At 45.9% G+C, this 27,722-nt stretch overlaps 1 protein-coding gene and 1 long non-coding RNA gene across 2 annotated transcripts in view; both read left to right on the top strand.

Moving 5' to 3' along the window:
- Positions 1 to 27,722, top strand: part of RAB27B (RAB27B, member RAS oncogene family) — a 347,777-nt gene that overhangs the window by 72,942 nt on the left and 247,113 nt on the right. The gene's annotated exons all lie outside the window — the stretch shown is intronic.
- On the top strand, positions 16,685 to 17,514 carry LOC137560458 (uncharacterized). Its single transcript, XR_011029827.1, has 2 exons — positions 16,685 to 17,292; positions 17,332 to 17,514. It is a non-coding gene; the product is annotated as an uncharacterized lncRNA (long non-coding RNA).

The following is a 27,722-nucleotide window of genomic DNA, read 5'->3' as shown; positions in this document are numbered from 1 at the left end:
GCAGTTGTGCTGTGTAACTGCCAAAAAAAGAGTACAGCGAGCAGGGAGGCTGGCCAGCATCTTTGTATAGATTAATTAGGGAATGTCTTTATAAATAATAAAGGCCATGCTGAGACTCCCCCATGAAGAGACGGACTCGCCCAAAACTTGTTGGCTCTGTCAGATTTCTACTACCTACTGTGAGTGACAACAGCATTGGAGAAAATAAATGTATAGCTCATTTTACTCTTGGAAAAATGCACTTCATATTTGTATGTATTTACATGTATTTAAAATGTTATGATTTCCGCGATAGTGTTCCTTTAAGTAACTGTTTAATTACTTTTGCTATATGCAGTGCATATTGTTCAATTGTGTGGCATTGTGATACCGAGTTTCACCCTGGCGGGGTCTCTTTTTGGCTGGATAGTGTAATGGATAAGGGCTCTGCCTCTGACACAGGAGACCAGGGTTCGAATCTCGGCTCTGCCTGTTCAGTAAGCCAGCACCTATTCAGCGGGCGACCTTAGGCAAGTCTCCCTAACACTGTTACTGCCTATAGAGCGCGTCCTAGTGGCTGCAGCTCTGGCGCTTTGAGTCCGCCAGGAGAAAAGCGCTTTATAAGTGTTTGTCTTTGTCTTTTTGGGGACCATACAGGTGTGTTTTATGATTTATATCCTGATTGTTTGTATGTTTTTTAAATTTAAAATTTTGTTTTTCCACAATAGTGGTCCTTTAAGTGAAAAAAGCAGTTTTATTTACCTGGAGCTTCTTGCATCCTTCTGGAGTCATCCTACGCCGGCGTCGTCCTTCTAAGACCCTCAAGTGAGCAGCGGTGTCCCCCTCAAAACTGGCCGGTCAGAGGCCACTGCACATGCGTCGCCCTGAGCCATGCGCACCCTGATCACATTTCATACTGAAATCTACTAAAAATCTGTTCCTAGTGTGTGGCATTGATCAGATATATCCCTATCAGATTATATTTGCAAGGGATAATATCTGACGGTCGATATCTGGTGGCCATTTGCAAACGGTCTGGGACCGCCTAACGCAGGATGGCGGCCACAGAGTGGCTTCCTCATTCCCTCGATCACGGCAGGTGGCTTGATCTCGCGAGGAGCGAGATTAGAATGGAGCTCGCAGTCGCATGAGTGCCCGTCACTAAGCACAGTGGGGATCTGTGATCAGCCTGCCAGCGGCTAATTAGCACTGGCAGACTGTTTTGTTTTTATTTATAAAATGAATATATACAGTGGAGGAAATAATTATTTGACCCCTCACTGATTTTGTAAGTTTGTCCAATGACAAAGAAATGAAAAGTCTCAGAACAGTATCATTTCAATGGTAGGTTTATTTTAACAGTGGCAGATAGCACATCAAAAGGAAAATCGAAAAAATAACCTTAAATAAAAGATAGCAACTGATTTGCATTTTATTGAGTGAAATAAGTTTTTGAACCCCTACCAACCATTAAGAGTTCTGGCTCCCACAGAGTGGTTAGACACTTCTACTCAATTAGTCACCCTCATTAAGGACACCTGTCTTAACTAGTCACCTGTATAAAAGACACCTGTCCACAGAATCAATCAATCAAGCAGACTCCAAACTCTCCACCATGGGAAAGACCAAAGAGCTGTCCAAGGATGTCAGAGACAAAATTGTAGACCTGCACAAGGCTGGAATGGGCTACAAAACCATTAGCAAGAAGCTGGGAGAGAAGGTGACAACTGTTGGTGCGATTGTTCGAAAATGGAAGGAGCACAGAATGACCATCAATCGACCTCGCTCTGGGGCTCCACGCAAGATCTCACCTCGTGGGGTGTCAATGGTTCTGAGAAAGGTGAAAAAGCATCCTAGAACTACACGGGAGGAGTTAGTGAATGACCTCAAATTAGCAGGGACCACAGTCACCAAGAAACTAATTGGAAACACATTACACCGCAATGGATTAAAATCCTGCAGGGCTCGCAAGGTCCCCCTGCTCAAGAAGGCACATGTGCAGGCCCGTCTGAAGTTTGCCAATGAACACCTGAATGATTCTGTGAGTGACTGGGAGAAGGTGCTGTGGTCTGATGAGACCAAAATAGAGCTCTTTGGCATTAACTCAACTCGCTGTGTTTGGAGGAAGAAAAATGCTGCCTATGACCCCCAAAACACCGTCCCCACCGTCAAGCATGGGGGTGGAAACATTTTGCTTTGGGGGTGTTTTTCTGCTAAGGGCACAGGACAACTTAATCGCATTAACGGGAAAATGGACGGAGCCATGTATCGTGAAATCCTGAACGACAACCTCCTTCCCTCTGCCAGGAAACTGAAAATGGGTCGTGGATGGGTGCACGACAATGACCCAAAACATACAGCAAAGGCAACAAAGGAGTGGCTCAAGAAGAAGCACATTAAGGTCATGGAGTGGCCTAGTCAGTCTCCGGACCTTAATCCAATAGAAAACCTATGGAGGGAGCTCAAGATCAGAGTTGCACAGAGACAGCCTCGAAACCTTAGGGATTTAGAGATGATCTGAAAAGAGGAGTGGACCAACATTCCTCCTAAAATGTGTGCAAACTTGGTCATCAATTACAAGAAACGTTTGACCTCTGTGCTTGCAAACAAGGGTTTTTCCACTAAGTATTAATTCTTTTATTGTTAGAGGGCTCAAAAACTTATTTCACTCAATGAAATGCAAATCAGTTGCTATCTTTTATTTAAGGTTATTTTTTCGATTTTCCTTTTGATGTGCTATCTGCCACTGTTAAAATAAACCTACCATTGAAATGATACTGTTCTGAGACTTTTCATTTCTTTGTCATTGGACAAACTTACAAAATCAGTGAGGGGTCAAATCATTATTTCCTCCACTGTATATAGCGTTGACATCTCCCGCAGCGCTGCACAGAGTCAGCCTTCTAACTTAACTGTCCCTCTGATGGGCTCACAATCTAATCCATGCCATAGACATATACAGATTGTATGGATGTGTAGTGTACGTTATGCAGTGTAGGGCTAATTGGGGGACATAAAAAATGCACACATTTCAATCTTTTTTATTTATAAAAATAAACAATGTATAAATAGCAGCAGCAATCAAACCCCACCAAAAGAAAGCTCTAGTAGTGAAAATTAAAGGGGGTAACATTCATTTGGGTGCTAAGTTGTATGACGGAGCAAAAAACCGTTAGGCCTGGAACCCACTGCAAAACGCAATCGCTAATCGCAAGCGCTAGCATTTTGTATGAGCAGTTTGTAAGCGGTTTAATGAGCGTTTTAGGGATTTTAAAACAGTGTATCAATTTGCCAGCGGTTGTGTAGCGATTAGCGTTTTAAAGTCTGATTGGTCCTTTCAATTAATTTTAATTTTGTTACAGTGTGCAGTAACTTGAAAACGCTAGCAAAATCGCTCCGTGCAAGTTCTGCTGAGCGATTACGCCAGCGATGATATACTTTACATTGAAGAGCTAACACTCCCAAAATGCTGCATGTCCTGCGTTTGCGATTTTCTGAATCACAATCGCTCCAGTTGAAGTTGCCCCATCCATTAACAGTAGCTGAGCGTTTTTACAAAACGCTAGCGTTTTCAAACGCACCAAAAATGCACTGAAAATCGCTCTTGTGGGTTCCAACCCTTAAAGTTGTCAAGTGCTGAATTGTAAAAATTGCCTGGTCACTAGAGGGGTATAAACCTCTAGTCCTCAAGTGGTTAAATGAATAGCCACCTTCAAGTTGAAAATCATCCCAGAATCCGGCACGCTATTTTCTGTGATCCCTAAAATTCCTGTGTTTGAACATAAAATTAAATGGTAAAATGATATTGTCATCCCCTAAGAAACACCAAGACAAAATATCTAAATAATTGGGGGCCTCCAGTGCAGAGGCGGGACAAGGTCCTCCAGCACCCGAGGCTGAGACACCAAAGTGCGCCCCTCGATCCCTGCCACCCTAGCCGTCACACACTGATTGCTATTAGACTAAGAGGTGCCACAGGACCCACAACCTCCCCAACACCTTAATATCTAGTTATCTGGCTTGCAGTCACTGCCATGTATCCTCTTTCCTTATTTCTTTCTGCTTCAAACACAATTAAGAATGACAGCTGAATGAATTGTGCGCCCCCTCCTACACTGCGCCCTGAGGCTGGAGCCTCTCCAGCCTATGCCTCGGCCCGGCCCTGCTCCAGTGCATTTCTCCATCCGTCTTCACCCGCTCCTCAGATAATCTCTATTGCCACATATTTAATGGGGTAATTAACTTCACATTAAATGTTCATCTCCCGCTCTATCCAGTGTAACATTATAACGGTCTGTGTCCTGAAGGAAAGAGCGCGAGTCATCATCACTTCTCCAAACTTATTCAAGCTTACAAGTTTTGATGGAGAAACTTGTAGTTTTATTTTTTTAATCTGCCTACACTTCATTATGAGTCACACAATAAAGGTGTCCATACACTATTCCATACCTCCCAACTTTTTGAGATGAGAAAAAGGGACACTTAAGCCACGCCCTTGCCACACCCTAACCACGCGACCGACACACACCTAGTCACGCATGCCATACAGATTTCATAAGAAAAATATGTTGTTTTATAATTCAAACCACGCTGGTCCTTTCTATCATGGATCATTTTCCTTCATATTCACATTTTAAAATGAGTAATATATCAATTTAAAGAATTGGAATAAAGTTAGTCAATGAAACACATGTTTTAGTAGAGAAATATATGTATTTACATAGAAAGAGGGACAAAGTCCTGAGAGAGGGACAAATGAGGAGGACAGAGGGACAGGGCTCTCAAAGAGGGAGAAGTGATCAGGACACAGGACAGTTGGAACTGTGTATCATACTCCCTGTCACCTCATTACAACCAAAAAGATGGCTGCCATCATGAAATCAAACATTTGCCTGTTATTTTAAAACAGGGTGGGTACGATATTATATTACCTATCTATTTTAAATAACATAAGTAATGGAACTTAATGAAAGTATGTTTGTTTAGGCTGAAGTTTCTCTTTAAAGACTTAAGAATTCTGGAAGTCAATTCACAGAAAGGAATGCAAGTGTAAGGTGTGTGAGAAGTTATCACCTGGGCTGAGCTGTCATTTTGAGCCACATATACACAGACACAGCCTCTCTCTCTCTCCCCTTTCCTGGCTGTCATACCCATCCTGGCAGTAGGAGAGGTGGAGCTACATATTGCATGCATGTGCTCCTTCCCTCCCTATCTACCGCATGTGAAAATAACTACAGAAGTGACAACTTAAATACTGGAGTGATAAGTGGTGTACGTTTTCACTTGCCTTATTAGCACCAGCATGATCTTAGTGAATTGAGGCCAAGCTCTTCTTGGATATGTTTAGAGGCTCGTTGTGTGGGAACATTGGGGTCAAAGAAGAGATGGGAAGCCTCTGGACTATCCAGCTTGGGATAAGTCTATGGCCACCAGGTGGAATGGAAGTGCATACAGAAGCTTGTCTCATTTGACTCTTATTTGACAGTGGTGTTTCCTGCGCCTCCGCCTGTCACGCTGTTGCCCCCCCAGTGTCCCCGGCCATTGTTATGAGCAGGAAGCCTTGGCATGTGTCTCGGGGTCTCTGACATTTCTTCTGGATTAGTAGCACTTTAATTATTTAGGTCCTGCTGTTTAGATGATCTCCTTCATCCTGTTAGTCAATTATGCAGCAAATTGATGACACATAAAGCGCCATAATGCCCGCCTGAACTCCACCAACGTGATAAGAAGATGCAGAGCAATTAGCATTTTAATTAAAGGTTCAGTCCATGCAAAATGATATTTCAGTTACCTCCGGCGCCTGCTTGTCTGAGTCACCCAATAGCTGCGTGTGTATCCTGAGGTCTCCTGCAGGAAGCAGCTAAAGTCCACATCTCTGTTCAGTGGCGTAGCTAAGGAGCTTGGGGCCCCAGTGTGTATTTCACATGGGGCCCAAGCAATCTATTGAAATGAAGTCCCAAAATCTACAAAGGACACTTTCAGTGCCAGAGAGATATAATCAGAAAAAGGAAACAGTTTGTTAAAGTGGACCTGAACTCTTGCACAGGACAGAAGGAAAACAGAGAAATGCACCCTGTATGTATTCGGAGAGTTTAGCCTGTCTAATTCCCCCTCATCTGTGTCTAATCAGAAGTTTTAATTTGATCTCTCCCCTGTGTCACCTGACTGCCTAGGCAGATAAGGCAGATTAGATGCCTTAATTATAAATTCAGGAGGATCTCACAGGGATGCTAGCTAATTTATGACAAATAGATAATACCACTTGTTTGCTTAAAGAGACTCTGAAGCGAGTCTCAATTCTCTTTTCTAACCTGTATTAATGTTAAGCCCCATAAGCACAGCTAAACCAGCCGCTATCCCGTGGCAAAAAGAGGGGTTAATACCCCCCAATTCCCCCCAGCTGAATCCACGACTTTCTTGGTCGTGGATCTTATGTTGCACAAGGAGGCAGAGCTATGAGCTGCAGCATGGAGCGTGTCAATCACCGCGCGAATCTCCGCCTCTCCCCCGCCCCTCGCTGTGAAGGCAGATGAGAGGGGTGGGGAGAGGCGGCGATCAGCGGGGATTGACGCGCTTGAGGCAGAGCTTATGGCTGTAGCTCCGCCTCAGTCAGGAAGCGCTCCCCAGGAGGTAGGTGAGGGGATTTGGGGGGGTATTAACCCCTCATTTTGCCGCGGGATAGCGGCGGTTAAGCTGTGCTTATGGGGCTTAACATTAATATAGGTTAAAAAAGAGAATTGAGACTTGCTTCAGAGTCTCTTTAAAGATAACCCGAGGTGGGTTTGAAGAATATTATCTGCATACAGAGGCTGGATCTGCCTATACAGCCCAGCCTCTGTTGCTATCCCAAACCCCTCTAAGGTCCCCCTGCACTCTGCAATCCCTCCATAAATCACAGCCACGCTGCTGACAAACAGCTTGTCAGAGCTGGCTGTGTTTATCTCTATAGTGTCAGTCTGCTGCTCTCCCCGCCTCCTGCAGAACTCCAGTCCCCGCCTGCATCCCTTCCCTGCCTGCTGATTGGAGGGAAGGGACATGGGCAGGGACCGGAGCTATGCAGGAGGCGGGGGAGCAGCTGAGACTGACACTACAGATGTAAACACAGCCTCACAGCACGGCTGTGATTTATGAGGGATTGCAGAGTGCAGGGGGACCTTAGTGGGGTTTGGGATAGCAACAGAGGCTGGGCTGTATAGGCAGATCCAGCCTCTGTATGCAGATAACATTCTTTAAACACACCTCGGGTTCTCTTTAAGCATCACAAGCCACAGACTCTGGGTGATTGGGAGACATCCCAAACCCAGAGTTCACAAGTCGGGCCTCGCTCACATTGTGTGAGTTGAGAAACGTGTAAAAGCGCGTGATAAAAAAAGAATGCTTTTTTGCACGCTTTAGTGTCCGCTTCAGTGCGTTGTGGTGCGCTTTTTTTAAGTATGCTTTGCTTATTGTAGCAGTAGCAGTTGCCAATAAAGGTTTGTTTTACATGAAAATGTATTTTTGTTTCAATTGGGGTAAAAAAACGCATGCGCTTCTATGCGCTAAAAAAATCACACACATTCATTTGCATTGATGTGCAGTTTACAGCTCAATGCACAGAAGTGCATGCAACACTATGTTTTTGTAACGAAGCTCAGCGCAGGCCTAACTTAGGTAGAGTACATACACTATTTGTTATAGGCAAAAAAAAAAAATGTTGCATTTAAAACCCATCTTACCAGCACATGAAATACAACAAATTGTGGCATTGAAAACCATCTTACCAGCCTAAGAAACTCTATCAACATCCACATACATGAGCAAAGTCTGGAGAAGGCTTAATAGTCAAAAGTCAAAAGCTTACTTTTTATTTAGCTCTAAGTTAGCCAATAAATGGTATCATCCTGATTTAATACTTCTTGCTTTTACTGATGGCTAAAACAGTACAACACTCTACTGCTTACATTGCAACACAAAAAGATAAAATCATCCACAATACTGCACAGTCCATTGTAGAATTCTCATATTTATTAGGCTCCATTAGAAGGACTTCTGCTATTAAATCCTGTATAGCCCAACGCTGTGATCACTGCAACGTGTTATCTGCAACAAGATAACTTGTGCAGGGCACCTAAAAGGTTAAAGTAGAACTCAAGCCAATGCTTTTCTTCAGCCTTCAGTCGTTTTCACTTCATGCATCCGAGCAATGTTCACCTCCCATTCATTAGCCTATAACTTTATCACTACTTATCACAATGAACTGATCTATATCTTGTTTTTTCCGCCACCAATTAGGCTTTCTTTGGGGGGTACATTTTGCTAAGAGCCACTTTACTGTAAATGCATTTTAACAGGAAGAATAAGAAAAAAATTATTTCTCAGTTTTCAGCCATTATAGTTTTAAAATAATACATGCCTCCATAATTAAAACTCACGTATTGTATTTGCCAATATGTCCCGGTTATTACACCGTTAAAATGATGTCCCTATCACAATGTATGGCGACAATATTTTATTTGGAAATAAAGGTGCATTTTTTCCGTTTTGCATCTATCACTATTTACAAGTTTAAAATAAAAAAAATATAGAAATATTTCATCTTTACATTGATATTTAAAAAGTTTAGACCCTTAGGTAAATATTTACATGTTTTTTTTTTATTATTGTTATGTTTTTTTTTTATATTAAACATTTTATATCGGTATTTTTGGGAGGGTGGGATGTAAACATTACTTTTATAATGTAAATGTGTGTTAAGTTTTAGTTTTTTTACTTTTAGTTGTAGTTTTACTTTTTGGCCACAAGATGGCGGCCATGAGTTTGTTTAGATGACATCACTCTAAGCGTAACATACGCTTAGAGGGACGCATTGGGGACGCAACAGCCAGAAAAAGCGGAGCTTCCGAGAGAAGCTGTCGCTTTTTCTGCGGGGGAGAGGAATCAGTGATCGGGCACCATAGCCCGATTCACTGATTCATGGGCTAACGATCCGCGGCCGGGAGGCAAAGTAGTTAATTAAACATTTTTTTAATGCTGAGTTTGGTCCCCATTAGGGAAATTTTCCTGGGTTTTCTCTTTGGTGACGGCAAGTAGTGGGGAGTTGTCTGAAAAGACGATGCTTACTGATGTTTAGTAAATATTTGATAATCCCATAGTGGGATTAAAAATGGACCTTCCCATTTGAATTCAAATCATTCTATGAACACGCCTTTACTCAATCCCTCGGGTGACAGTTTGGGACCTGAAGCTGTACAGATACCAAAAGTACAGTAACACTTTGGATTGAGAGTAACTTGGTTTAAGAGCGCTTTGCAATACAAGCAAACATTTTTGTGAAATGATAACTTGATATACAAGCAATGCCTTGAAATACAAGCAAAAAAAAAAAAGTATACATGTGTCACGTCATCACAACTAAGCCGATAGTTCTTCTTCCTTTGGCACTGCAGGATTGTACTTAACTGTAGAGCAGCACATAACAGGTTAACCTTCCTGGCGGTAAGCCCGAGCTGAGCTCGGGCTATGCCGCGCAGGAAGATATCTCGGCGATTTGCTCCATTTTAAATGCTGTACGCGCAGCTAGCACTTTGCTAGCCACGCGTACAGCTTGATCGCCGCCGCTCAGCGGCGATCGCCCGCACGCAGCGGCGCAAGAGGCCCCCCCCCCCCCCGCCAGAGCCCTGCGCTGCCCAGACCAATGAGTTCCGGGCAGCGCTATGGGCTGGATCGGAGGCATCTGACGTCAGGACGTCGGCTGACGTCCATGACGTCATTCCGATCGTCGCCATGGCGACAGGAGAAGCCAAACAGGGGAGCGCGTTATATACGCGTTCCCCTGTTTGCTATTGATGCCGGCGACGATCGCACTAGAGGGACACATGCGCCCTCTAGTGGTGTTTCATGTAGCTACCACTCTGGTAGCTTTACATGAAGAAAAAAATAAATAAAAAAAAAGGATTTTTGCCTATATGACAAAAAAAATTAACCGCCAGGAGGGTTAAAGCAGCAGGAACAGCCATACTATGCCAGGAAAAAACACACATATAAGTAGAAGCAAGAAGTTATAAATCAGGATGATACCATTTATTGGCTAACTGAAAATGAATAAAAATAAGCAAGCTTTCGGCCTTGCAGCCTTCGTCGGGCTTATATCCTGTTAGTTTGCAGGCTGGATAACTACCTGTTCTACTTTCATAACAGATGTATTGTACTGTTCATGTTTTGATTTCAGTGAATTTTAATTAGTAAATAAAGAGAATTCTGCTCCTGCCATTTGCCATTTTGGTTCCCTCTAACTGAAGCCAATTCTGATGTCATTTCCTCCCTTACTTTATTTTTTCTCCTAGGATCTGCCTTGTCATTGCTAGCTTGCTACACGCGAGCACAGAAAGATCAGATTTCAGCCTCATGTCACTCTGAACTGCCCTCAGCCAATCAGCGAGGAGCAGAAATGTGGGAGGGGTGATAACAAGCTTCCTTCTTGCCGGCACTTTATCAAATAGGCTGACAGATGAGATATATTACAGAAGAAACATTTCTGAATAGATTGGAGTTGCTTGCAATGCAGGGAAAGGCTCCAGGCTGAATAATAAACACAGAGCAATGGGTAAATGGAATTTGATTTTGTGGCTGACTTTAAAAAGTTATCTTGTGTATGTTAGTTTTGCACCGGCTGACCCTGTAACTTGCAGGCAGATCAGAGCTGCAGTGAGCTGATAATTGCCAGCAAGCTGCTGGCATTCTGATATCTTGCAGGCAGTGTGAGATGCACGTAATTAATGGACGTTTGGGGACCTGTGAAATAGTTATAATTTGTTTCCAGGATTACAGGAACTGTGTTGACTGGATGACACAGAGCGGAAATTGCTGTGAAGTATCTGACTGTCACTATTAATGACCAGATGCTGGTGGTGAGAGACTAATGATTAATTAATAACCGGGACTGGAAAGGAGAATGGAGCTGTGAGTGAGTATCCCATAATACATAATATACTGATTATCACTCAACTAGTCTATATCCCGAAAACAGCCCTGCTTCCTGGTGGAACCGCAGAATCTGCCCTTGTCTCTCACATGATGGGTCATTGTTAAACCCCTTGTTCTAGGGGCATGAACCCCGACCTACATAGAACCCAATCACCTTAACATCACCCCCCCCCCGCCCACATTCTAATTAAATAACACGCACAGGCTGCTAAGGTTTAAATTTAAAGGACTTCTGAGGTGACATGTGACGTGATGAGATAGACATGGGTATGTACAGTGCCTAGCACACACATAACTATGCTGTGTTCCTTTTTTTCTTTCTTTGTCTGAAAGAGTTAAAAATCAGGTATGCAAGTGACAATTTCTGTCTGGGTCGAGACCGGGTCAGACTATAGCATAACTCTCGCTGATAAGGAACTGCAGCCATATAACACTTTCCTGGCAGTAAATGGCTTCTAAGAGTAGGAAAGAGATAAAAAGGGTCAATAATTCATCGATTTTAGCTCTAGCATTCTTCAATGAAGGTGTCGTTGATAAGAGGCCATGAAACAGTAAAAACTTAAAAAGTAGATTTAAAATAAAACTGTGGGATGATTTAAAAAGTCATTTTTAGAAAAAGGAAGATAGATACAATTGTTTATCTTATTAGTTAATTTTCACCTCAGAGGTCCTTTAAATGGTCCAAAGCAGCCCGTTTATTAATAAATCAATAATTAACAATGAATCAAAAATAACACTTGAGTCAACAACAGGCTCAAAAACAGTAAAACCCAAGAAAAAGAGGAGGGACTCCTGAAGGTCAGGAAGAAAAGCAGTCTTCTGCATAGGATCAGTGCAGCTGTGACCCCTGCCCTTCATGTCTGGGAGAACCGAATGCAGAGGAGCTTCCTGTCGAAGATTACATGATAAGGTTCCAACATTTTAAACTGAAAAAAATCTAATTTCAACAGCAACTGGTCTGGTCTGAGTGTATTAAGTGATAAAGATGTTAATCCTGCATTCAAAACTTTCAGAACTTTTTTTGCTGTTATGGTTTCTAGTTATCACATACCTTCGGAGCACTGGCCCTTTAATAGCCATTGCCATTCAGTTACATGCTGGGAGTTATTTTTATCTATAATATATTCCTCCTCTTCCCTTTATTTCCCTCCCTAGCTGCCTAGATGAAACACGATCCTCTGCTCACTTGTGTTTACAAGCAAGGCTGAGGTGACTCAGCGATTGGAGGAGAAAAGAAAAAAAAGTTAAGGGCAGAAATGACATCAGGATTTATCCTAAACTGTGGGGAAAAGACATGGCCCCCACCAGGAACAGAATTCTCTTCATTTACTATATAAAATTCACTGAAATCAAAACGTGGACAGTACAATACATATGTTATGTAAGTAGATCAAGTATTTATCTACTTATATATGTGTTTTTTTCCCTGGCATACTATGGCTAATCCTCCTGCTTTAACCTCCTTGCCGGTCTAAAAAATCCGGCAAGGAGGCAGTGTGGAACTTTTTTGTTATTTATTTTTTTTTTAAATCATGTAGCGAGCCCAGGGCACGCTACATGATAGCCGCTGAGCGGCGGCATCCCCCCACCCACTCCGATCGCCTTCGGCGATCAGAGTATGCAGGAAATCCCGTTGAGAACGGGATTTCCTGCAGGGCTTCCCCGGTCGCCATGGCGACGGGGCAGGATGACGACGTCGGGACGTCACAGGGAGTCCCAGGCCACCCCTCAGCGCTGCCTGGCCCTGATTGGCCAAGCTGCGCAAGGGGTCTGGAGGGGGGGGGATGGCGCGACGTTACGGATAGCGGCGGCGATCGGGTGTTACAAGCAGCTAGCAAAGTGCTAGCTGCTTGTAACAAAAAAAAATTATGCAAATCGGCCCAGCGGGGCCTGAGAAGTCCTCCTGCGCAGGTTACCCCGAGCTGAGCTCGGGATAACCGGCAAGGAGGTTAAAAAGAAATAAATATGGCAGCCTCTATTTTTTTTTTTTTTTTTCGCTTTAGGTTCCCAAGTAACAAACTGAACTTTGGCTGATGTACAATTGCTGCGGTGGACAGGTGTGTTGAATATATTCAGGCAATAAACATAACCCACACCATGGTTAATTATTATTGCTTTGGGACACCGCTATTGCAGCTTTATAGAACTTGCCAAGTTGCATCAATGCATGAACAAGAATCAGTTCAACCATTTCACCTGTGCAAGTAGAAACTTCTTTTGTAGGTTTCCATGGCAACTGCACTGCTGCTTCTTAGGGGATATGACAATGGTATATGAATCACACTTTATCCCTGCCCTTTTCTAAAGGATCCTCACCAAAACTGGCAAAATGCGTAAGTGTTCACTAGTGCAGATTGATTGCTTTAGTAGGAGACACCGTTTGAAAAGTGTGAAATGCATGTATGGATATAGTGACTCATAAAAAGTCTTTTCCTGCTGTCTGTTTTATTTTTGATGGCTTGTAGGCTTTCTAATTTAAAATAGAAATCTGTGATTTAGCACACATGGGCAAAGGAAGTATTTTCCCTGTAATTGACTTCCTCAGGGTATGTGAGAGTGAATCTTGGTTCCCCTAAAAAAAAAATTGTCCTGTTTACAACTGATTTAAAGAGGAACTCCAGTGAAAATGATGTAATAAAACTATGGCTAAAACTGTGGCTAAAACTATTAGAGGCAGAGCATAAGCAGGAAAGCTTAAAAGGAGGCAATTATGACAGCTTCCATATTCCTCTCACTTCACATGTGCTTTAACCCTTTAGCAGCCAAATAAAGTAAAGCTTCATTTGGCTGCAGGGCCAATTTTTTCCTGTTGCTGGGGAAGTGTGCCCTCCCCACTCTGGCAGGGCTGCCCCAGTATAGGTAGTATAGCTGCCCCCAGTATAGGTAGTATAGCTGCCCCATTATAGGTAGTATAGCTGCTTAAGTATAGGTAGTATAGCTGCCCCAGTATGGGTAGTATAGCCGCCCCAGTATAGGTAGTATAGCTGCCCCTAGTATAGCTGCCCCAGTATAGGTAGTTTAGCTGCTTAAGTATAGGTAGTATAGCTGCCCCAGTATGGGTAGTATAGCTGCCCCAGTATAGGTAGTATAGCTGCCCCCAGTATAGGTAGTATAGCTGCCCCAGTATAGGTAGTATAGCTGCTTAAGTATAGGTAGTATAGCTGCCCCCGTATGGGTAGTATAGATGCCCCAGTATAGCTAGTATAGCTGCCCCAGTATAGGTAGTGTAGCTGCCCCAGTATAGGTAGTATAGCTGCCCCAGTATAGGTAGTATAGCTGCCCCAGTATAGGTAGTATAGCTGCTAAAGTATAGGTAGTATAGCTGCCCCAGTATGGGTAGTATAGCTGCCCCAGTATGGGTAGTATAGATGCCCCTGTATAGGTAGTATAGCTGCCCCAGTATAGGTAGTATAGCTGCCCCAGTATAGGTAGTATAGCTGCCCCAGTATAGGTAGTATAGCTGCCCCAGTATGGGTAGTATAGATGCCCCAGTATAGGTGGTATAGCTGCCCCAGTATAGGTAGTATAGCTGCCCCAGTATAGGTAGTATAGCTGCCCCAGTATAGGTAGTATAGCTGCCCAAGTATAGGTAGTATAGCTGCCCCAGTATGGGTAGTATAGATGCCCCAGTATAGGTAGTATAGCTGCCCCCGGTATAGGTAGTATATCTGCCCAAGTATAGGTAGTATAGCTGCCCCAGTATAGCTGCCCAAGTATAGGTAGTATAGCTGCCCCAGTATGGGTAGTATAGATGCCCCCGGTATAGGTAATATAGTTGTCCCAGTATAGGTAGTATAGCTGCCCCAGTATAGGTAGTATAGCTGCCCCAGTATAGGTAGTATAGCTGCCCCAGTATAGGTAGTATAGCTGCCCCAGTATAGGTAGTATAGCTGCCCCAGTATAGGTAGTATAGCTGCCCCAGTATAGGTAGTATAGCTGCCCCAGTATAGGTAGTATAGATGCCCCCGGTATAGGTAATATAGTTGTCCCAGTATAGGTAGTATAGCTGCCCCAGTATAGGTAGTATAGATGCCCCCTGTATAGGTAGCTAGTACAATTGCCTCTAGTGTAGTTTAGGAAGGTAGATGGGGTGTTGGGAATGACTGGCCTATGCATTACAATGCACATTTTGTGGAACATCCACAGCACGTCCACAGCTTAGGGATGATTAAAACCTCACACACCTGCTAGATAAGTAACCGTTGACCAAAATGATCATTTGGTGCCATCTTTATCTTGTGCACAGCTGCCGAAATGACAAGTGTTGGAGGAGCCCATTATGTTCTTACTTACCCATTCCATAGGACACCACTCATTTGTGTGCCACCACATCATCTCTCCTTCTCTCTTCACTGGCTATTGCAATACAGCATGCAATGTTACCCTGTGATTAAGGGGCCCTTTTAAACCTTTTCCCATGCAAACTGGGGTTGTCAGCGTGGGACTCCACTAACTGAACAATACCAACTTACATGGTCCTTGATATGGGGAGTGCTTAGCAAGTGCGAGGACTAACCCCCCCCCCCCCCCACCCACCCACCCATCATTGTGCCATTTCTATATTAAGGACGAGTGGCTCATTCTCATCTTAGTGTCCAAGAGAGGTGAGGGTAACTACCCCAACACTTGTGGTGATATATCCTGGAGGATGACTTCTGCTGTAACCTGGAGCCCTTTTTAGATGTAGAATGAGTTTAGGGGTAGAATGTGTAAGGAGGAGACATTTCATATAGAGGTTGGTATTAGCCTCTTTTACAAAATATGGACAAGGGTACTTTGCAAAACAGGGGAGCAGAGGTTTACGGCCCCCCTCTTGCTGATGCTGAGTAGTCCTCCATACCAAGGACCATGCAAGCCGGTCATGCTTAGACCATGGAGCACCAAATTGGCCAGTGGAGGCACTGGAATGAGGGGATGGTGTTGTGACATATGTCACAGGCAGCACCATCCACAAGACAGAGCTGATAGCATTCAAAACCCCTCTCAGTTCAGGGGTACTTTATTCCCCATCAGGTGACATTGATTGAGTGTAAGTGTATGGGCCTTTACACAGGGATGCAGAGATATAGTCCCAGTGTACAGTATACACAGCAAGGAGGAGGGGGGTGGGGAGTGGGAAGGGGACGCATGCTTCAAAAAGGAACAAAATCACTCATACATTATTGCTGAAACATACGACTGATTTAACATTCATTCTTCAAACGAAGAGGGGTTTGAGGAACATGTTCGCAGCGTTCGCACGAATTCCGCATGCGATTTTCCACATTCTTGCGCACACGTCCGATTCAGTGCTTTGCAATGTTTCACTTATTGCCCTTTGTTTTTGTGCACGTTTTTATGCACTCTTTTGGATTGCGATATTTTTTTTTTTTAAATACCAATAAAGTTAATTTCCATGAGAATTTATCTGATTAACTACAAATTTAGATGCAATGTGTCACAAAAAATTTTTTTTTTATTTTTCTTTCTGCTTTTCCATTGGCTTGCACTAAACACAATTCGCACATCGCTCACAAAAAATCAATGCTGCAATACAATTTCAAATTGCAGAAAAATCTCACAATACATGAAAAAAAACTGAAAAATACAGAACAAATGTGATGCAATTGAACTACATTAGATTTGAGGTGAAAGGGAAAGCTAAATAACGCACACGGCATGCAGATGAGTGTAAATGGGGATTTATTGTTGTCTGGGTTGAGGTAACTTCCAGAAATTTCCAGCAATTTCTCCCACCACCTGGACCCGCCTCCTCAGGGGGATAACGGTTCTCACCGGCCACTCTAACAGCTAACTGCTCCCAGCATCCACCTCAGCAGTTACAACTGCCTTTTCTGCAGACTTCCCTGAGAGCACCACCTTACTGCCAGCTGATACCTGAGGCTCCTGGCATTACTTCTTATCATCAGTGCTGCTGATTAATATGGCGAGGCCTGACGCTAGAGGTCCAAGACACACAAGCAATAAAGTGGGGATGGCAGAAGGAACCACCCAGCGAAGCAGAAGAAGGGGAAGTAGGAGGAGCAGTGTGGTAAGAACATCAGTCAAACACCGCACAACACCGACCAGAAGGCGCAGAGCGAGTGTGATGAGAACAGCCAAACGACGCAGACCCAGCGTTGTAAGAACACCAACCACACGGCGCAGAAGGTCAACAACACGGCGCAGGTCAACAACACGGCACAGAAGGTCAACCACACGGCACAGAAGGTCAACCACACGGCGCAGAAGGTCAACCACACGGCGCAGGTCAACCACACGGCACAGAAGGTCAACCACACGGCACAGAAGGTCAACCACACGGCGCAGGTCAACCACACGGCGCAGAAGATCAACCACACGGCGCAGAAGGTCAACCACACGGCGCAGGTCAACCACACGGCGCAGAAGATCAGCCACACAGCACAGAAGATCAGCCACACGGCGCAGAAGGTCAACCAAAAGGAGCAGAGCCGCTGTGAAGAGAACAACCACAAAGCGGCGCAGAGCCAGACACATCCAGCATTAGGAATGTGCTATAGAGTGTGCACCTGGACCGTGTAAGCTAATGAATAAAGTCAAACATGCAGCATCCTTCTGCTCTGTATTTTGTTATGTGATCATCTGGTATTAAGTGTCAAATGTTTGCAACCTTCACCTGGGTTATATTAGAATATAGTGGGAGGTTGTGGAAAGATTGAGGCCCCTTTTACACTGACACCTATTCATTGCGTTGTATTACCCTTTTTTACTGCAGGGTAACGCTATAGCAATGAAAACACATGGGGCCTTGCATAACTACCTCGGTGCGATGCGACAGAAGTAGCGAATTTACCGCGACTACAACAGCGCGTTATCGGCGATGACCCACAGTGACGTGCAGCGATGTGTAGAGACCAGAAGTTATGTAAGCCTATGGCGCCACAGGTATTTTAATCTGTTTACCGCTCTCATTCGCTTTGCGCATGCGTGGAAACGTATTTTGACAATACACTTCCGTGTACTTCCTATTTCCACCACAGGAAGTGAGCGCTAGACAGCAAGTGAAGTGAGAAGAGCATGGAGGCTGCCATATTTATATCCTTTAAAACAATCCCAGTTGCCTTGCAGCTCTGCTGCTCTATTTGGCTGCAGTAGTGTTTGAATCACACCAGAAACAAGCATCTGGCTATTCTTGTCAGATCTGACAATAATGTCATAAACCGGGTCAGTTAAAAATGGCACACAGCGCCAGGGGGATAAAAAAGGCGCCCCATAGACTTACATTATATAACGCTATTTAGCGTTATAAGTGTTAAAAAATGGCGCAGGCAGTGTGCCTTACACTTATAACACTAAATAGCGTTATAAGTGTTCAAAGATGCAGCGGGGGTCGGGGAGGAGAGAGGCAGCGGGACACTGGAGGGCATAGGCATCGGGGGAGGATGTGCAGAAGCATACATTACCTTGTCCTGGGCCGCCGATTGCTCCTTCCCTCCGCTCCTTCACTTCTTCCATTCGTTTACTGTAGTCCTGCAGCCAGCCAATCACCATGTGGCTTCAGTCTCCGCATGGTGATTGGCCGGCTGCAGGTCTACAGCAAACGAATAGAAGGAGCGGAGGGAAGGAGCGATCGCCGGCCCAGGACAAGGTAACGTATGCCTCTGCATACATCCGCTGCCTATGCCCGCTAGTGTCCCGCTGCATCTCTCCCCCAGCCCCCGCTGCCTAGACTAGCAGCCCCCGCTGCCTATGCCCTCTAGTGTCCCGCTGCATCTCTCCCCCAGCCCCGCTGCCTACACTAGCAGCCCCCGCTGCCTATACTACTGACCCCAGCCCTCTGCATGTTTTTCATGGCGCACCGCTCTGCAATCTGTAGCATAAAACGAAATTTACCGTATTATTGTATTTACATTAAAACGGTAAATTGCGTTTTATGATACATTTATCGGCAGAACGGTGCGCCATTTTTCTCCCTGCGCCATTTTCAGATGGACTCGTCATAAACACCTGATCTGCTGCATGCTTGTTTAACCAGTTTAGCCTATCTGGACGAGATGTTCGTCCAGATAGGCTCTGTTGCTGCGCGGTGTGCGTGCTCCCGCCGCCTGCCGCTAGTCCCCCGATCAGTGAATGGGAATATAGTTCCCATTCACCAATCTAAGTCTTCCGCAGAAAAACCGACAATCTCTCATCAGAGACTGCCATCTCTCTGCCAAAAAAAATAAATTCCCGTCCTCTTTCTAGTTCCTGAATGCGAGATTGTTCGCATCCAGGACTTTTTTGACTGTGGCCACTTGTGGCCAAATAGTAAACTACACCCACATACATTTTTTATTAAACAATTACATTATTTTACATTTAAAATTAGCTGTTTCTCTCCCACACCAAAAATAGCCCAAGTACATTTTTAAAAAACATTTTTTAATAAAAAAAAATACAATTAAAAAAAACAAAAACAACATAAATTGTAAGGGTCTGAAATATGCATGTCAAGAGATTATATTATTATATCATTTTAAATTATAAGCTTGTAAATAGTGATGGACGCAAATTGAAAAAAATGCACCTTTATTTCAAAATAAAATATTGGCTCCATACATTGTGATAGGGACATCATTTAAACAGTGTAATAACCGGGACAAATGGGCAAATAAAATACATGAGTTTTAATTACGGTAGCTATATTAATTTCAAACTATAATGGCCAAAAACTGAGAAATAATGATTTTTTTTCATTTCTTTCTTAATCTTCCTGTTAAAATTGATTTAGAAAAAAATAATTCTTAGCAAAATGTACCACCCAAAGAAAGCCTAATTGGTGGCGAAAAAAAACAAGATATAGATCAATTCATTGTGATAAGTAGTGATAAAGTTATTGGCAAAAGAATGGGAGGTTAATGTTGCTCAGATGCATGAGGTTTTTGACACTGGGGCTGAACCGGTTAAGGTTTAAACGTATTAGAGGCAGAGGATCAGCAGGGCTGCCAGGCAACTGGTATTGCTTATAAGTATAATGTCCTACCATATTATTATTATGTATTTATATAGCACTGACACCTTCTGCAGCACTTTACAGAGTGCATAGTCATGTCATTGACTGTCCTCAGAGAAGCTTACAATCTAATCCCTACCATAGTCATAGTGTAGTGTCCTACCATATTATTATTATGTATTTATATAGCACTGACATCTCCTGCAGCACATTACAAAGTACATAGTCATGTCACTGACTGTCCTCAGAGACGCTCACAGTCTAATCCTACCATAGTCATAGTCTAATGTCCTACCATATTATTATTATGTATTTATATAGCACTGACATCTCCTGCAGCACATTACAGAGTACATAGTCATGTCACTGGCTGTCCTCAGGGGAGCTTACAGTCTAATCCTACCATAGCCTAATGTCCTACCATATTATTATTATTATTATTATTATATAATTATATAGCACTGACATCTTCTGCAGCACTTTACAGAGTACATAGTCATGTCACTGACTGTCCTCAGAGGAGCTCACAATCTAATCCCACCAATAGTCATCTAAAGTCCTACCATAGCTGAAGCAGCAGTAGCGCCATAATAACAACAGCTTCTTGTGCTGAATAGGAACCATTCACATTTATGTCACATACTAAACCAGGCTAAATGTTTCTCCTGCAGGCTTTATAAGAACAGCTAATGAAAGTGGTCCCTGTAATAGGGAGGCTGCCAGAGATGAGAGCATGTGACCCCCACAGAGAGAGCCCATCAGGCGCTACCACTAATAGACGGTTCATGTGACATGTTTCATTAATCAGCAATTTTCTGAGAGTCCTCCACTAATAGCGCGATCCGAATTCTCCATGTGACACGGGCGGGGGGGGAGGGGATCTCGCGCATCCCGGAGACGCTGAAATGAGCAGCTGTGAAGTAGCGATTCATTAGACCAGCTGTGGGATTGACGTTGTGATGACACTTCTCGTGTTTACACAGACAATACGTTGGGGTGGATAAATGTCTTGTGATAAAAACATGTATCATCCCGGCTTTAATTAGCAGGTTCAGCGCCGATCTTCCCTGACTGCCGGGGTTATCTACTGACACGGCTCGTAGCTGACAATTCGCAAGCCGTCCGTGACAGTCACTTGTCTCTCGTCAGTGGAAGGAAAAACTTGATTGGCTGATTTTATATTAAAGTGTACCTGAGGCAAAAAAAAATAATCCCAAAGACTTACCTTAAAGCACATCTGGGAGATTATAAAGTATGATGTTTAGATACTTACCTCCTACAGAGGCTTCCCCATCCCTCTGCATCCCTCCGTTCCAGCGCTGAGACTCCCAAAGTTCCACTGAGTCTTCCCACACTGCACAGGGGCAGACAGCTCGCACCTGCACAGTAGCACAGAGCCGCTGCTCGGGCTCGGTGGAAAAAGCTGATCCCGTTCAGCTCTGTGCTACTGTGCAGGTGTGAGCTGTCTGTGCCTCTGTGGTGCTCCACCAACCTGGCCTTGTTGACGGGCTTGTGGAGGTCTCAGTGATGGAACGACGTTGAGGAGGTCGACGTGGAATCCTCAGGAGGACCCAGAGGCTTCCCTCTCCCGAGGTAAGTACCCAAATTGGATTGCTTTCTTCCTTTCGGGTCCCTTTATGGCCCGCACACACACTCAATAGATGTCACCCGACGGGGACTGGGACCCGATACCTTAGACGACATCGTTGGACCACCTTTGTACATAGTTAGTCTGCATGGCTAACTATACGTTCTGTTGCAGTACGGAAGGAGGGGCAGAGGACAGACAAAGCAGTTCCCGATGTGATGTCATGGGGTGGGCGGGATGAGTGGCAAGATCAAAGCTTTCTTGTGGCCCAATTGATCAGCTTGGTGGATCGCTGGCCGGGTGGCAGTCGGAGACTGCTGTGCACATGCCGGATTATGGGCAGAGGCCGTCGTTATCTCCCACCTCAGAAGACTTTAGTCTAGCGTTTGACTTGGCCTTAAGGAGGCCCGAAAGGTTTGTGATCGCATCCGAGCTGCTCTTCATGTGTGAGTAGTGTGGCCACACCCATGCAGCCGCCTGAGCATGAGCTCTGTGGTACTGCATAGGCGTGGCCAAACTCGGATGGTGCAGCACGCACGGCTTTGCTGATGCATGAAGGGGAGCACGATTGCGAACTTCAAGAGGGTCCCGCGCAGTGGCGGTGGTCTCAAGGAGGACACGGGAAGCCTCTGTTGGAGTCAGAGGCTTCCCTCTTCTTAGGTAAGTATCTGTTGTTTTGCCTTAGGTTCACCCCGGGTTCACTTGAGGTTGGTTTCACACTAGATTTTTGCGTTGTGGTGGGGATGCGAAAAATGACAAACATATTACCCTGCAGCACAGTGAGCCGACAGGGTCATATGCATAGCCTCCCTCCGCCCTTCTTCGTGACGTACTTCCTTGCTGGGCAGGAAGTTTGTCACTGGGTTTCCTGTTGGTCGCCGCATGCGCACCGCACCATGTTCCGTCGTTCACACTTTGGGCTTGATTCACAAAGCTGTGATAACGCTTATCATGGTCGCTCTAGCGTTTTGCGTAAAATTTTTTTGCGCGCAATCGCGAATTTTTGCGTGAATACGCAGCAAAAATTCACAATTGCACGCAAAAAACATTACGCGTGTTATAGCACACGCAAAACGATAGCATGACCGTGATTAGCGTTATCACGGCTTTGTGAAGCAAGCCCTTACTGCGTCCTCATTGACTTCCATTACCCCAACCATGAGGCTATGCGTCGGGAACACTTCCAGCGCGACACGACTAGAGGTGTAGCGAACGGTTCGCCGGCGAACAGTTCCACGCGAACTTCGGGGGTTCGCGTTCGCCTGCACCAGGCGAAATTTTGAGGAAGTTCGATTCGCCCCATAATGCACTATAAGGGTCAACTTTGACCCTCTGCATCACAGTCAGCAGGCACATTGTAGCCATTCAGGCTACACTAAGCCCTGGAGCCCCACCCCCCTTATATAAGGCAGCCTCCGGCAGCCATTACACTCACTCGTGTGCCTGCTAGAGAGAGGAAAGGGACAGCTGCTGCAGACTTTTTCTCCTAGGGACAGAGTAGTTAGGTTCTAGGCTGCTTTGCTTGCTCCTGACTGATTGTTATTGCTTTTATAGCACCCAGCAACAGCTCTTGTCAGAGCTCATCCTGTACTTTTTTTTTTTTCTGTGTGTCAAACTGACACTTTTGTTGCATGCACAGCATTGCTAATTGATAGTGTGTGTGCCACTGCCAGCAGCCCAGTACATTCAGTGACTACCTGTGTGTGTGACAGGGAGCTGCACATTGTACTACCCAGTACTGCATATACCCCAGTACCTGTTGTGTATACTTAAGCCACCTCATCACTGCATATACCTAGCGTTGTGTTGAGTGAACCCAGCTCACTGCATCTAAATACCTGTTGTGTTGAGTGAGAACCCACCTGGCCACCTCACTGCATCTAACTACCGGTTGTGTTGAGTGAGAACCCACCTCACTGCATCTTAAGTACCTTTACTGTTCAGTGGACCCACCTCACTGCATCTAACTACCCAGTACCTGTTGTGTATACTTAACCCACCTCATCACTGCATATACCTAGCGTTGTGTTGAGTGAACCCAGCTCACTGCATCTAAATACCTGTTGTGTTGGGTGAGAACCCACCTGGCCACCTCACTGCATCTAACTACCGGTTGTGTTGAGTGAGAACCCACCTCACTGCATATAGCTAGCATCCCCCCGAGATGGACAAAATGGACAAACCAGGTAGAGGAAGAGGTAGAGGCAGACCCAGAGGAAGGCCACCAGGCACCGGCATGTCTGTGCGAGGTGGTGTTTCTCTGATTTCGTGCGGACCTGCCCCAAAATACAGTGCTCAGAAGAAGGCACGTGCCATCACTTCCCAAAATCGTGAGGAGGTGATTGAGTTTTTAACACAGAACACCTCATCTCCCGCAGCCACCAGCGCTACAACAAGCACCACATCCGCTGCATTTGACACTTCACAGGAGTTATTTGATGGTGGTGGTGAAATCACTGATTCCCAGCCACTACTGCCACAACAACAAGAAGGCGCAGGTACACCACCTCATACGTCTGAGTTAGGTGGCGATAATATGGACGTAACGTGTGTGGATGGGGATGATGGTGGACCACCTGAAGTTGGTGCACTTGAGGAGGTGTCTGAAGAAAGCACAGCTGGCCAGGAGGATTATGATGACGATTATACGGATACCACATATGTTCCCGGTAGAGGAGATGACCAGGGGGACAGTTCAGAGGAGGAGTCAGAGAGGAGTAGGAGGAGACGACTCCATGATAAAAGCAGAGGGAGCCTGTCCTCAGAAACAGCTGGGGGCAGTGTCCGGTGCCATGTATCGCAAGCTATGGCCAGCCAGCACACATGCCCTTCAACGTCAGCTGCTGATGCCACCGTAGCGCCATCAGCCCAGGGGGGCTCAGCGGTTTGGAAATTTTTTCACGTGTGTGTCTCAGATCGGAGCAAAGCCATCTGTTGTCTCTGCCAGCAAAAATTGAGCCGTGGAAAGGCCAACTCTCACGTAGGGACAAGTGCCTTACGAAGGCACCTGGAGAGAAGGCACAAACAGCTATGGCAAGAACACCTGAGGAAAAGCAGCACCCCTCAAAAGACAAGCCACCCTCCTTCTCCTCTTCCTCCTTCAGGTGCATCGTCTTCATCCACTTTCTCCCTTGCACCTTCACAGCCACCCTCCTCCACACCGCCTCTTCCCTTGAGCGGTTCCTTCTCCTCTGCCCACAGCAGTACCCAGCTGTCCGTGAAGGAAGTATTTGAGCGGAAGAAGCAAATGTCTGCCGGTCACCCTCTTGCCCGGCGTCTGACAGCTGGCGTGGTGGAACTATTAGCTCGCCAGCTATTACCATACAAGCTGGTGGAGTCGGAGGCTTTCCGTAAGTTTGTGGCCATTGGTACACCGCAGTGGAAGATACCAGGCCGCAATTATTTTTCACAAAAGGCCATACCCAAACTCTACCGTGCAGTTGAGAGGCAAGTGGTGTCATCTCTGGCACACAGCGTTGGGTCAAGGGTCCACCTGACCACGGATGCCTGGTCTGCCAAGCACGGGCAGGGCCACTACATTACATACACAGCCCATTGGGTCAACCTGGTGACTGATGGCAGCAAGCAGGGAGTACGTGGCTGCACAGCAGACCGACTTGTCACACCTCCACGGCTTGCAGGCAGGCCTCCAGCCACCTCCTCTCCACCTGCTACCACCGCTTCGCTGTCGTCATCCTCCTCCTCCTCCTTGGCTGGTGCCACGATCTCCTCTCCAGCTACACAGCCCCAGCACCCCAGGGCCTATGCTGCATGCCAGGTACGACGGTGTCACGCAGTGTTAGACATGTCTTGCCTGAAAGCGGAGAATCACACTGGAGCAGCTCTCCTGGCTGCTCTTAACAAACAGGTGGAACAATGGCTGACCCCGCACAAGATGAGATCGGCAACGTGGTGTGTGACAACGGCAGCAATCTGATTGCTGCGTTGAATTTTGGAAAGCTGACACAGATACCCTGCATGGCACATGTGCTGAATCTGGTCGTGCAAAGATTTGTGTCCAAGTACCCAGGCTTAGAGGACGTCCTGAAGCAGGCCAGGAAGTTGTGTGGGCATTTCAGGCGCTCTTACAAGGCCATGGCACGCTTTGCGGAGATTCAAGAAACAACTTGACGGTGAGACGCCTGATTTGTGATAGCCCGACTCGCTGGAATTCCACCCTGCTGATGTTCTCTCTCCTGCTAGACCAGGAGAAAGCCGTCACCCACTACCTGTATCATTACAGTACAAGGACACAATCTGGGAGGATGGGGATGTTGTGGCCCAACAACTGGACACTGACGCAAAATGCATGCAGGGTCATGGAGCCCTTTGAGGAGGTGACCAAACTGGTGAGTCGCGATGAGGGCACCATCAGCGACTTGATCCCCTACGCCTACTTCCTGGAGCGTGTCGTGCGTAGAGTGGTGGATACAGCTGTGGAGGAGCGTGAACGAGAAGAGTTATGGCAGCAGGAGTCGTGGGAGCCATTTACACACAAACCCGATGTTCCCACAACACCTGCGGCAGCACAGAGGGGGAAGGAGGAGGAGGAGGAGGAAGAAGAGGAGTCGTGTGGGGAAGGAGAGGAGTCAGACTCTGATGATGAGGAAGGTGTTTCTGTGGAGGAGGAAGAGGCGGCGGACGAAGAACAACCGCGGCAGCCGTCACAGGGGGCTTCTGCTGCTCCACGTTCCCGTGGTATTGTTCGTGGCTGGGGGGAGGAAGAGGAAATGCGTCCCGTCACTGAAGAAGAGCAAGAGGAGATGGAGAGTACATCTGCATCCAGCTTTGTGCAGATGTCCTCTTTCATGTTGTCCAGCCTGTTGAGGGACCCCCGTATCAAAAAACTCAAGATGAATGACCTGTACTAAGTGGCCACGCTACTAGACCCTCGGTACAGGCACAAAGTGGCGGACCTCTTAGCAACTCAACAAAAGGCGGAAAGGATGCAGCACTTGCAGAACAAGCTGTCGATGATGCTTTACAATGCATTTAAGGGTGATGTGGCTGCAAAACGCAATCAAGGTACCACTGGCAGTAACCCTCTTCCTCCCAAGTCCACGCAGGCAAGGACAGGATGCTCCAGCGATCTCAGGGTGATGTCGGACATGCGGACGTTCTTTAGTCCAACTCCTCGCCATAATCCTTCCGGATCCACCCTCCAACAACGCCTGGAGCGGCAGGTAGCCGGCTACCTGGCCTTGAGTGTGGATGTAGACTCTGCGAAAAGCGACGATGAACCCTTCGACTACTGGTTGCGCAGGCTTGACCTGTGGCCAGAGCTGTCCCAATTTGCCATACAACTTCTCTCTTGCCCTGCCGCAAGCGTCCTGTCAGAAAGGACCTTCAGTGCAGCTGGAGGCATAGTTACTGAGAAAAGAAGTCACGACAGTGTTCAGTACCTGACCTTTATCAAGATGAATGAGGGCTACTGCACGACCGAAGACTAAGTCAGTCCCCACACACAGCATCTTTGCCTGCAGGCCGCTTGACTGCCTTCTCCGCCACCACCAACAGGGTCCAGGACTCTAGGCGGATTCCCGAATTTTTAAGGCCGCTGCTACACTAATATTTCTGGTGCGTGTACATGCCTGCCTAATTTTTCTGGCTGCACTGCGGGCGGCTGCAACAACAAAACAAAAGGCATGTACATGTGCCCATCCCCCTTCATGATCATTACCTTGCCGCGGTGAAGGGGCTTGCGCATCACAACGAAGCAATGACCGAATGCAAATTCGTTTGTGTTTGTATGCAAATTTGAACGCGAAAACGCACGCATTTTCGGGTATTTTTGTAAGTATACAAATTTAACCAGGCCTGTGTGCTTTTACATACATTTGTACATGAAAACGTACGCAAAGTCACATGGTAAATTCGCATAGTGAAAACGCATGTGATTTTCCTTCTAATTACATTACAAGCGAATCGCACACTATGCTTGCGGTGTGCGAATTTCGATGGCTCTGCTGTGCAGATTTTTTGGCTAGTGGAAACAGGCCCATTGACCTGTATTCATTATGCGAATCAGCATGCAGAAAATGCGTGCGAATTCACGCTGGTGGAAACGGGCCCTGAGAAAGAAAAAAACAGCTGAGGGGATACTTACCTCGGGAGGGGGGAGCCTCAGGATCCCAATGAGGCTTCCCCGTCCTCCTCCGTCCTAGCTATCCAGCGCTGCGCTACCGCCCCTCCCCCCTGAACACCGGCAAGGTAAATATTTACCTACTGCGATCCAGCGCA

Source organism: Hyperolius riggenbachi, chromosome 1, assembly GCF_040937935.1.
Source record: "Hyperolius riggenbachi isolate aHypRig1 chromosome 1, aHypRig1.pri, whole genome shotgun sequence".
NCBI lineage: Eukaryota > Metazoa > Chordata > Amphibia > Anura > Hyperoliidae > Hyperolius > Hyperolius riggenbachi.
Note: the sequence above shows the minus strand (reverse complement) of the source record. Positions and strands in the feature narration are given on the sequence as shown.